The sequence below is a fragment of the Vombatus ursinus genome, unplaced genomic scaffold (assembly GCF_900497805.2).
Source record: "Vombatus ursinus unplaced genomic scaffold, bare-nosed wombat genome assembly UNPS02012179.1, whole genome shotgun sequence".
Lineage (NCBI taxonomy): Eukaryota > Metazoa > Chordata > Mammalia > Diprotodontia > Vombatidae > Vombatus > Vombatus ursinus.
The window spans coordinates 11,267,847-11,280,550 of record NW_020951957.1 but is presented as its reverse complement, the minus strand read 5'-3'; positions in this window follow the sequence as shown (position 1 = coordinate 11,280,550).

The following is a 12,704-nucleotide window of genomic DNA, read 5'->3' as shown; positions in this document are numbered from 1 at the left end:
AGAGTAGTCTCTTCCATTTGACTAATAATATGGAGAAACATATTCACTTGACTTTCTGTTTAACTTAAGCAGCTAAGAACTTTGAAGGATGGTTGCAAACTTAGTACCAAAGTTTCTCTTATTATGATAACTAAGTAGTATGAGTAAAACCAATTATTTCTCTACCCCCAATTCGCTGGAAATAAAATACTGATGATGGGATAACAGATTCTTTTTCTTGAGTCATTGATTGTCTTAGGATTATATGATCTGTTTTGGGGGTCTGATAGACAAAGATCATGGAGGACTTTAAATTCCATATTGGATAGTTGTTTTATACTATATCAGTGTGTAGTAACTCAATATTTTTGATCAAGAAAATGACATGATTGGACCTATGTTTTAAGAAAAGCATTTTCCCATCTTTGTGGAGGATGGTTTAGAGAAGGAAGAAACTGGAGACAAAGAGATCAATTGGGAAGTTATTACAGTAGTCTAGGTAAGAGTCATTGGATCCCTGGGCAACTGTGATGGCTGTATAAGTGGAAGAATAAGGAAAAGGTGAAAGATGTTATGGAGATAGAATTGGAAAGATTGGGCAAGTGGATAAATATAAGAATCAAAGAAGGATCCAATTATTAGCCTGTGTGATTGGAGGTTTCCCAGAAGTGGTGAAGTTTGAAGGAGAAGCAGATTTAGTGGGAAAGATAATGAATTTTATTTGGGATATGTTTTATATAGATGCCTATGAAACATTCAGGGGGAGAAATCCAGTTAGAAGTTGATAATGCAGTACTGAGACTATTCTGAACCCTCTTCTCAATTCTCTTTACTCTTACTTCCACTGATCTCAGAAGTATTCATGGGTTCAATTATGATTTCCACATTGATGATAGAGGTTATATAGACTTGCCCAAGGTCACACAGTTAGTAAGTGTCTGAGGTCATATTTGAACTCCGGATTTTTTAACTCCAGGCCCAGCTCTTTATCCACTATACCACCTAGCTGACTAGGTACTCAAATATTAGATACTTAATATTAAGTACTTATTAGATACTTAATATTAAGTACTTATTAGATACTTAATAAGTATTTAATTGAATCAATTATCTTGTTACCCTTATAGAACTACGCATTTTTATGACACAAGGATCATATTACTCTTTTTTGTAGATTCCTGGGATAACATTTTTTTGATAAAATAAAAAAAAATCAGGCAAATTGAATTTATCCATCATCAAATGCCTAAAACTCAGTTGCTTCTTTAACTTGGGTGGGGGAATGAGGCAAATAACCTAGTAATCATCATGTAAATTAGGATAACTTAAGTGATTTGGGAAGTTCTAGTGGAATAAAATATGAGGATGGCTTCCAAGAAGAGGAGAACACCTTCAGATCTGGAATAAGTGATCAAGGAAGACCTCAAGGAGGAGGTAATAATGGAGTGAGACTTGAAGGAATGGAGGATTTCAAAATGCCTGAAATGGGAATTAAGAAGCTCTTTCCTGATATGTGGGATGTCAGGAGCACAGGCAGAAAATGCATAGGATATACTTGTGGAAAGGTGAATAATTTACTTTGACTGCATGACAGAGTACATGAAGAGAATTATTATTTAAAAAAAAGTTGGAAAGGTAAGTTGGAATCAGAATGTATAAACCTTTGAATGCCAAGCAGGCTAAGGAAATTGTATCATATTTGTTCAGCAATGGGGAAAAACTTCAGATTTTTGAGCTGGAGAATGACACGATCTGAGTGGTAAACTAGGAAAAGTATTATGGCAAGGGTAAAAATCATGGATGTGAAGACCAAAAATGGTGTGGTTTTTGTTTTTGCTTTCTTTTTAGTAATCCCTGGAAAAACAATAAATATGTTAGTTGGGGGAACTGTAAGTTGACTACATTGAAGACAAAAACAAAAAAAAGAGGTTTCCATATGTCCAATTGCTGAATGGGCAACTCATTCTGGATCACCTACCAGTATTTCAAATTAAACACATTAGAAACTGATTTCTCTGCTAAATTTATGTTTTCTCTCAATCTTACATTTTGTTGTTGTAGCCATGATTATTCTTTCACCATGACTTAAAACCTCAGTCATAATCATTCTTCCTTATTTCCTATATCCAATCAATTGCCAAATCCTGTTTCTTTTATCCTCACAAGCTTCCTTGCATCTATTTCTACTGTTCTACTCACACTGGCATCCCTCTAGTTGAAGCACTCAAGACTATTCATCTAGGAATTTTAAAAATAATTTTTTTCAATTAACAACCATTTATTTCTTATTTTTTTCTTCCCTGCCTCCCCACACTTTAGAGATGGCTACCATCAGAGACAAATAGGCACTTTATCTGAAAACTATTCATATCTCTTCATCATTTATCAATTGGGGAATTGTTCTTATTTTTATAAATTTGACTCAGTTCTCTCTATGTTTGAGAAATGAGGCCTTTATCAGAAAAACTTGGTTCAAATTCCCCCCCTCCAGTTATTATTGCTAACTGTATTTTCCCCCATCCTGTTTATTCTATTCTCTCTCTCCTTTCACCCTGTCCCTCCTCAAAAGTGTTTTGCTTCTGACTACCCTTCCCCCAATCTGCCCTCCTATCTATCACCCCCCCTCTTATTCCCTTCCCCTCCTACTTTCCTGTAGGGTAAGATAGATTTCTATGCTCAATTGAGTGTATATGTTATTCCCTCTTTGAGCCAATTCTGATGGTAGTAAGGTTCACTCACTCCTTCTCACTTCCCCTCTATTCCCATCTATTGTCAAAGCTTTTTCTTGACTCTTTTATGGGAGATAATTTACCCCTTTCTACCTCTCCCTTTCCCATTCTCCTAGTACATTCCTCTTTTATCCCTTATTTTTATTTTTTAGGAATCATCCCTTCATATTCAACTCATAACTGTGCCCTCTTTATACACACACACACACACACACACACACACACACACTCCTAACTTCCCTAATAACATGAAAGTTCTTTTAAGTTACAAGTATCATCTTCCTATGAAGGAATACAAATAGTTTACCCATATCAAGTCCCTTATAATTTCCCTTTCCTGTTTTCCTTTTTATGCTTCTCTTGTGTCTGATGTTTGAAAGTCAAATTTTCTATTCAGCTTAATAAGGGATGCTTGGAAGTCCTCTATTTTATTGAATATCTATTTCCCCTCTGAAAGATTATACTCGGTATAGGTAGGTGATTCTTGGTTTTGATTCTAGCTCATTTGCCTTCAGGAATATCATTGTCTAAGCCATCAGATCCATTAATGTAGAAGCTTCTAAATCTTGTGTTATCCTGACTGTGGATCCACAGTATTTGAGTTATTTCTTTCTGGCTGTTTGCAATATTTTCTCCTTGATCTGGAAGCTCTGGAATTTGACTATAATATTCCTGGGAGTTTTCATTTTGAGATCTTTCAGGAGGGAATTGGTGTCTTTTTTTCAACTTCTATTTTATTCTCTGGTTCTAGAACATCAGGACAGTTTTCCTTGATAATTTCTTGAAAGATGATGTCTTTTTTTGATCATGGGTTTCAGGTAGTCCAATAATTTTTAAATTATCTCTCCTGGATTGATTTTCCTGGTCAGTTGTTTCTCCAATGAGATATTTCACATTGTCTTCTATTTTTTCATTCTTTTGGTTTTGTTTTATTGTTTCTTGATTCCTTATAAAGTTTTCATTTGCTCCATTCTCATTTTTAAGTAATTATTTTCTTCAATGAACTTTTAGACCTCCTTTTACATTTGACCAATTGTACTTTTTAAGGCATTCTTCTCCTCATTGGCTTTTTGGACCTCTTTTGCCATTTGTGTTAGTCTGTTTTTTAAGGTGTAATTTTCTTCAGTATTTTGTGTGTGTGTGTGTGTGTGTGTCTCCTTTACCAAGATGTTGACTCATTTTTCATGATTTTCTTGCCTCACTCTCATTTCTCTTCCCAATTGTTTCTTTACTTTTCTTACCTAATTCTCAAATTTCTTTTTGAGCTCTTCCATTACCTGAGACTCATTCACATTTTTCTTTTTCCTTCTTTTTTTTAGGGGGGGGGTACTAGGCAATAAGGTTAAGTGACTTGCCCAGGGTCGCACAGCTAGTAAGTATCTAAGGTCAGATTTGAACTCAGGTCCTCCTGAATCCAGGGCCAGTGCTCTATCCACTCCTCCACCTAGCTGCCCCTCAATTCATATTTTTCTTGGAGGCTTTGGATGTAGGAATGTTGATTTTGTTATCTTCTTTTGAGTAGATGTTTTGATCTTCCCTGTTACCATGTAACTTTCTATGGTCAGAATTTTTCCCTGTTGTTTGCTCATTTTTCCAGCTTATTATTTGACTTTTAATCTCTGTTAAAGTTGGGCTTTGCTTTCAAGATGGAGGGTGCACTGTCCCAAACTTCAAGGGTTTTGTGCAGCTGTTTTCAGAGATGCTTTTAGGGAACTGTAAGTTTTCAGTTCTTCCAAGATGGTATGATTTAAGGAGAAGTATATTTACTATTCTCCTGGTTTGTGTTCTGGTCTTTGAGTGACCACAAGCATTCTTTTCTGCCCTGGAATTGTGACGAGGTTCCCTACTTTACTGAAGCCCACCACAAGCTCTGGTGTACCATTACTCCGTCTTGCCCTGTGTCTGTCACCTAAGACTGCTACCTGGATCTGAGTGTGGGTAAAGCAATCAAATCCTGCCTCAGTGCTAGTGAAGAGACACCTGCAATCTCCTTCTGACTATTTGTTTGATCCCTTTACTGTTTGTGGCCTGAGAGCTCTGGAAGCAGCTGCTGCTACTATTGATTCATTGGCTCCCAAGGCCTGCCCTTGGTTTGCTGGGGTTGGGTTTCTGCTTGTGCAGCCAGGTGTGACAGAGTTTTCCTGCTGACCTTTTAAGTTGTCTTTGGCTAGAAAATTATTTTACCCCATCCTTTTGTGGTTTCTGCTATTCCAGAAATTGTTTTAGTGCAGTATTTAATGGTGTTCAAAGGGGTTCTGGGGAGAGCTCAGAAGGGTAGCTGCCTTTTCTGTGCCATCTTGTTCCTCTTATGAGCTCATCATTTCCTATAGCACAGTAGTATTCCATCACAATCATATACCACAACTTGTTCAGTCTTCCCCAATTGAGGGCATTCCTGCAACTTCTAGTTCTTTGTCATTACAAAGAGAGCTGCTATAAATATTTGAGGACATAGAAGTTCTTTTCCTTTTTCCCTAGTCATCTTTGGAAATAGACCTAGTAGTGGTATTGCTGGGTCACAGGGCATAAGCAGTTTATTAACTCTTTGGGCATAATTCCAGATTCCTCCAAAATGGTTGGATCAATTCACAATTCTACCAACAATGAATCTGTCCCATTTTTCTCCCATCCCCTTTAACATTTGTCACTTTCACTTTCAATCATTTTAGCCAATGTAATAGGTATAAAGGCTATTTCAGGCTATTTCAATTTGCATTTCTTTAATCCATAATGATTTAATTTTTTCTTATGACTGTTTTATCTTTACCCACTTCCCTTCTTCCCAATAAAAAAAGAAAAATGAAACTATTATAGCAAATATGAATAGCCAAACAAAACAAATACCCATATTGACCATGTTCAAAAATGTATCTTATTTTGCATATTCAGTCTATCTTTTCTCTATCAAGACATGGGCAACATTCTTCATCACTAATCCTCTGGAATCATGGTTGATCATTGTGTTTGCTAGAGTTTTTAAGTCATTCAAAGTTGTTCATTTTCACAGTGTTATTATGGTATAAGGGAAACCTGGGAAAACTTGTAGGAACTCATGCAGATAATTATAAATATCCCCCTAACTGGTATTTTGTCCCCTATTTAACACATACTTCATGTAGTTGCCAAAGTAATCTTCCTGATGAGCAGACATGGCTCTGCACTCTCTGGCTCAAAACCTTTCAATGATTTCCTATTGTTTCTATGATAAAATACAAACTCCTTAGCCTGTCATTTAAGGCTTTCTCCAGTATGGTTCCAAACTCTATTTCTGGCTTCATTTCATTTTTTCCCCCTTCACATAATAATACATCCTATTCAAACTGAACTAAGAGTAACCTAATCTCATCCTACTATCTCAGCCCTCTTTGTATTTGTAAATGTCCTTCACCAGGACAAGAATCCACTACCTTCTCTGTGGTAAGTGCTATTATCCCCAATTTACAGATGTGGCAACTGAAGCAGAAAAAAGTTAAGTGACTTGCCCAACACAGACGTCTGATAAATATCTGAGACAGAATTTGAATTTAGGTCTTTCTTATTCTAAGTGCAACAACTGATTCACTGTGTCACTTAGCTGTCTATTTTTTCAGGGAATGTAAACTTTCTTTTTCATTCAGGGTTCATCACATCTCTTCATTAATCCTTCCTCTATATCCATAACTTAAAGTTTTTCAACCCTCTCCAGTTGTAGCACATTTTACTTAGATTCCTCTATTATTTCTATCACATTCTAAATTGTAGTGTATTTGAGTATAAGTTGTAATCTCACTATTTGACTAACTGCTCCTCAAAGGAAGAGGCTTTTCATCTTTGCATCCTTAGCACCTAGAAGTAAGCACTGAAATGCTTACTTGTCATGGTTGTTCAATTACTTTAGGAGCTATACTGTCCCCCTTATTCCCCCCCCAAAAAAAATCAGGTCATTTGAATCGTAGGAAGTAATTTATCTCTCACTGATGAACATTGTAACTTTTCTATCAAAAATGGGTGTTTTACCTGTTTACATCCTAGTTATGAATTCAACAAAAATACAACATATAGAGAAATTATTTTATTTGATGTGCATATTAGCACCCATCAACTGCTGGGTAAAATTGGGGAGAGAATTGGTCTGGGCCTGAGTGTCCATTGGTGGAGTTATTCCTCCACCACTAAATGGCTGTATGACCTTGGTCAGGTTATTTCAGATCTCTGGGTCTGTTAGCCTTATCTCTAAAATAATGATATCGGGCTAAATCTGTCCTTACTTTTAACATATTAATTCTTCTAAGGTTATCAATTAGGGGAGGACTCATACCAGAATCAAGAAATGATTCTAATTAAAAATGCATGACATTTCTCAATTCTGTGCTTTTTTGGATTTGATTCCAGGGATCCATGTAGGTAATCTAATGTATTTGCTTAGACATTCTGCCAAATGATATGAAGAGTAGAAATATGAGGTAAAGATAGATTGGAAGAAGTAAGAACATAACTTGTTCCATCCTTGAGAAAAAAAAATATCTATCCTTGCAAAGAAAGAAGGAGCTCTTCAAAGACTTTTTGCCTCCCCAGTATTTTTCCTTTTAGGGGGAAACATTCAACTTCTAAAATAACAGGATAGAAAGAATTTGTATTGATTCTATCTAAAATGATAAGGTGAGATCAAAATTTGATAAAAAGCAGACATAATACAATGTAAATCTTTCTTAGCATACTCTTAACCTGTCATCTCTTGATTGCTTTGCTCAATTTCAATAATTGCTAAGTGTCTGGCTTCTTAAGTATGAATAACAATTTAAAATAATAACATAAGGAAGTTACTTTCCAATAAATAGATATGTCCTCCCTGACTTTAGTTTAATACTTGGGCACAGTATGTGAATGGAGTGACCTGGAGCAATTTCACAATAACCTCCTAAGTGCTTGCAAAAAAGAAAAAAAAACCCAACCCTTTATTACTTTTAAGGAGTACAGTCACTGCTTCCTTTAATTCATTTTAGTGAGCTGTCAATAAATTTCATTCCATTAGATGCTAAATTTAATTGGCTTGAGGATCACAATTTATGTGATTTCTAACTTTCCTGTTATTTACAATGTCGACTAAATGCTACCTATAGCAAAATAAATGTATTTAATCTATAGCCAGCAGCAAGCAATTGTTTCTCATTTCCTGGACACTAAACATTACAAACTACCATTTATTGTGCTTGCTGGTAAAAGGTCTTAGTGTTTAAGGCCTTCGTTACCTTCTTAGGTAACTCACACTTTATAAATACCCTGAGTTGCTTGTGCCTCACTGATTGGAGCGCTAAAGAGAAGAACAAAATAATTTCTTCCATAACCTTCCTTTATATAGGGATTATAATCTCTACCATCTCTTCATTTGCCACTGACTTCTCTGCTTGGTCTCAACTCCATCATCATCTTTATCATGTCCTTCTCCCCACTAATTGCTACCCCCCCTTAGCTTACTTTTGTGTATTGTCTTCCCTAATTAAATTGTAAGCTCCTTAAGGGCAGGAAATGTTTTTCTTTTTCTCATTTTTTTCATTTCTCATTTTCTCATTTTTCTCATTTCTCAATTCCCCAGCACTTGGCACAGTGCCTGGCATATAGTAGGCCCTTATTAAATGTTTACCATATCATATGTGGTACCTTATCAACTTCACACAAGCAAAGTGCAAATATGTATATTATATATATATATATATTTACACATATGTGCATATATGTGTAAATATATATATATATGTATGTATAGCATCCAAGAAAAAGAAAGGAAGAAAGAAAAAAGAAAGAAAGAAAGCATGAAAGAAAGAAGAAAGGACAAAAAAGAAAGAGCAAAGAAAAGGAATTGGGAGGAAAGGAAAGAATAGGAAAGGAAAAGAAAAAAATGAATTATTATGTCAGGTATTGTGATAATTGCTGGATATGTAAATATGTTTAAAAAAGGTAATTTCTGCCCACAAGTAGCTTAGATTTTAATGATAGATTAGGACATATAAAAAGAAAAGCAAAGCTTGGGAGAGGGGATTGAATAATGGTTCAGAGTCAAGTTGGAGGAGTGTAGAGAGTTAGTACCAAAACTGAGTAAGGAGTGAACATAGCAGGTTTGGATATTTCCTCAACTGAAAGGCTTGTGGAGAAATTCACTTTTTGGAGGAAAAGTCATTTTTCAGGATGAGAAGAATGCTGGGAAGTATTTGGAGTCATTGGGAGAGTTAAGGATTACAACCCAGAGAAGAGGGATTCTTAATGTTCATTTTTCCTTTTTGAAGAGGAGCAGTTGCACAAAGACACAAACCTCACTCTTTCTTCCAGAGTCATTGAAGTCCAGTTTCAAGACGAATGTCAAGATGACTGGGATGTAGTGGATGACTTTGGTGTCTTTGATGTCTCACTAAGTTCTATGCACTACAGAGTGCCTACTTCCACAGCCTTCATGGTCATTGGAACAAATTGTTCTCACCCACATATTCCACCCAGGGAAATCTATACACATTTGGAGTACACTTTCCCCTAACAAAATGTTGGGTTTGAGGCCTGTTGGTTACTCTCAGCCTAGTTTAGTCCATTTAGCATGATGGTTTTGCTGCTTATGCTACAACTTCTTGGAGTCACAGGTCTGAATTGGGTGACAAATGGATAACAAAGGTGGATGAGTAGCCCAAAAAAGGGCTTGGCAAGATCTCACACCAGAGGTGCTAGTCCTCCCTGAACTCCCCATACACCTCAGCTAGGTAGTAAAATGGATAGAGTTCTGTGCCTTGACTCAGGAGGACCTGAGTTCAAATCTGGCCTCAGATACTTACAAGCTGTATGTACCTGGGCAAATCACTTACCTGTCTGCTTCAGTTTCCTCATCTGTAAAATGACCTGGAAAAGGAAAAGATAAACCACTTCAGTATTCTTGCCAAGAAATCTCCATATGGGGTCCTGAAGAGTCAGACATGACTGAATGACTTAAAAAGTATTTGGGATTTCTAATATTGCCTAAGGAAAGGAAGAAACCAGAATTTGACTTATTCATCTCATTAGCCTATTTGTCTCACATTTGGAAGTAGGGACTGTATCTTTGAGTCTCACTGCCTAACAAAATGCTTTGCACATATTAAAAAATACTCAGGCATCTATGATGTAATCGGTATAGGTGTTACTTACAACAACATAGATTGCATCCTATCCATAACTTTTTATCCCTTATACCTCTTGTGTATATTTTTCCTAAAGGCCATCCTAGAAGATCTGCCTACCTTGATTAGTGCTTTTCCCACTTTTCTTCATGCTATAAAGATATCAGTGGAATACAGGGAATATCTATCAATTATTCCCTTGCTCTTATCCCATTCCCACATTACCTTTTTAAATCTACATTTCATTGATGTCATTCTTTACCCTGATTCTATTTTGGACATCATCATCATCATCATCATTTTGCAACTCTTACCATTACTTTCTAATTGATGCTCATTTTTGAGTCTTTAGAAATTATAGTGATGTGGAAGACTATTTGTATTAAAAAAGATGGAGTTTATTTCAGGTAGATGTTTTGGGGCATTAAATGAGTTTTGCAATTTCATAAAGCAATGCAACCAGCTCTCTTCCTTTTGTTTAATTCTGGGATATGCTTATTGTCCATTTATTGTGCCTGTCCAAGAAATATCTGCATCTATAATAGTAATATGGATAGCTACACACCCACAAACTCATACTGATGGATAAACTCTACAGGTGATCTATGTAATTATATGTTTTAATTTGGACAATAAGCATACTTTGTCTGCTAGTTCTTCCTGTGTAGATGGTTTTGCCAGAACTTGAATAAATACTTGCTGAATTAATTCCAAGATTCTTAATGTGGCTAGAGGCTCCTTGGAATAGGTTACAATTAATCAGATTTCATATAACTTTTTGTAGTATCTTCTTTTTCATTAATGTAGTTCAAAAGGTCATAAATTTAGAGCTAGAATGGATTGAAAAGACTATCAAATCCAACCTCTCATTTTATAGCTGAGAAAACTCAGGTCTACAGAAATTAGTGGCTTCTCCAGAGTCAGAGTTAGTTAAAATTTTGAGATAAAATTCAAACTTAGGTCTTTCTGGCTCCACACTCAGGTTTTATCTACTGTATCACCTGCCTATTGCAAATTCTATTATTTTTCTGGATTTGCATTGTAAATATGACATACTCACTATATGTTTATGTCAACCATGCTTCTCTGAATTCTCCATGGGTTCTTAAAAGTTGCTATTGCATTCTACCAAATCCTGGGAAATATGTCCGTCCTAATATTTCTTTCTTAGACTAAAGGGATATTTGACTATATAAAGTGGCAATATTGATGCCTAAGCTATTATTTTTGTTTTTATTAATATGGAATCAGGGGACATGATTTTTATAATAAAATGAAATTAAACTTTAGAGAGAATGCTTCATGATTCTTTGAGAAATAGAGAAAGTTCCATAAATACCGGCAAAAAAAATTGCTTAGCTTTGGACTCATATGTTAGACCTGCCAGATGGTGACATTAGCTCTTAAGTCATTGTTACCTAGGGAGTATTTGGTTGTACTCTAAATTTTACACTTAATGTTCCAGCCATTCATTCATTTTCAATATTTGAGTGGAGTTGTGTCCAGCTGAGATAATATATTTCTTTCACCACAGGATTCTCTGGTAGACAGCTGAAAAGTATAATCTCATACTTACATGTTTAGGAGAAAGGAAAAAGAGACAATAAAACAAAATAGCATTTGATAAGAGACCAGAACATACTGCCAAATGGAAAGAGGATTGAGTCTTCAGCAAGAACAAAACTTAGTGAATATCAGGACTCTACTCAAATATATGCACGATTTCTAAAAGTTTCTGGGTGCGCAGAAGATCCAAAAAGCATGTCTAGTAGTATTAAATGCTCAGAACTAAAGGCTTAGGCCTAGATGGTCTCATTTTCTAGGTGTGGTTTTGTCTCTAAAAGATCAGTTTTTGTCTTTACCTTTAGAATCAACAGTATTGATGTCACTAGAATTCCTCAATGATTATTTGATTTTCCCTCTTTTCTTTTTAATTCTTGTTTTTCCAATTTCAGATTGGTATTAGAAAGAAAGACCAATTTTATTCAAGGATGTGGAGCAGGTAAGCAGAATACTGCAACCAAATTCAGAAATTTTTTGATTTCTTGCAAGAAATACCCTGGGTTCTTTTTTGTCTGTTTTATAGAGCTATGATTATTTGTCCAACTTATTTCCTGGGGCATTAACTATCTTCTTGTCAAAGAGGGTGACAATTGCAAAGAGACACATATAAGCTTGATGTAGGAAAGATTTTCTGACAATTAGAACAATACAAACGCATGATCTGCTGACACAGAAAAGTAGTAGATTGCCCATTATTGTAAATCTTCAGGCAAAATAGGCATAGTCACTTGTCAGGAGTGTTGTAGGTGGGGATTCTATTTTGGGGCTGAAGTAGCCCTTCCAATTATGAAATTCTGTGATTCTTATTACTACCTCCACTAAGTTTCAAACATGTAGTTAGACATGACAGGAAAGATTCTTCCACTATCTTGTGGTATTGTTATCATTTAACAGAGGATTTCCAAAACTATATTTCTTCCTTCCAAATAAATGCCAGTAAGAGCACAAGTTATGTTTCTTTCTCAAGCCAGCAGACAGAAAACTTGACTTTAAAATAGTACTGTTTAGAATGTTTTGTTGTATGTTTTGTAGGGAGATGTCCATTTATTGTCATTTAAGTCTCTAATGTATGTTGTTTTCCAATTGTTAAGTTATTAACATTAAAAAAAGAATTATATAAATAAAAGCAGAAGGGCAAGATGGGAGGCTGTATTTCCAAGTATTTTCTTTCTCTATTAATGCAATTTAATGCTTGTAATAGAAATTAAGTTTGTTGTAGTTTCAGCTTTTTTAAAAATATGTATTATTCAATCTGTCATTTATTTTTAAAAATTATTTTCTTTTTAAAATTTGAGTTCCAAATTCTTTTTCCCTTCTA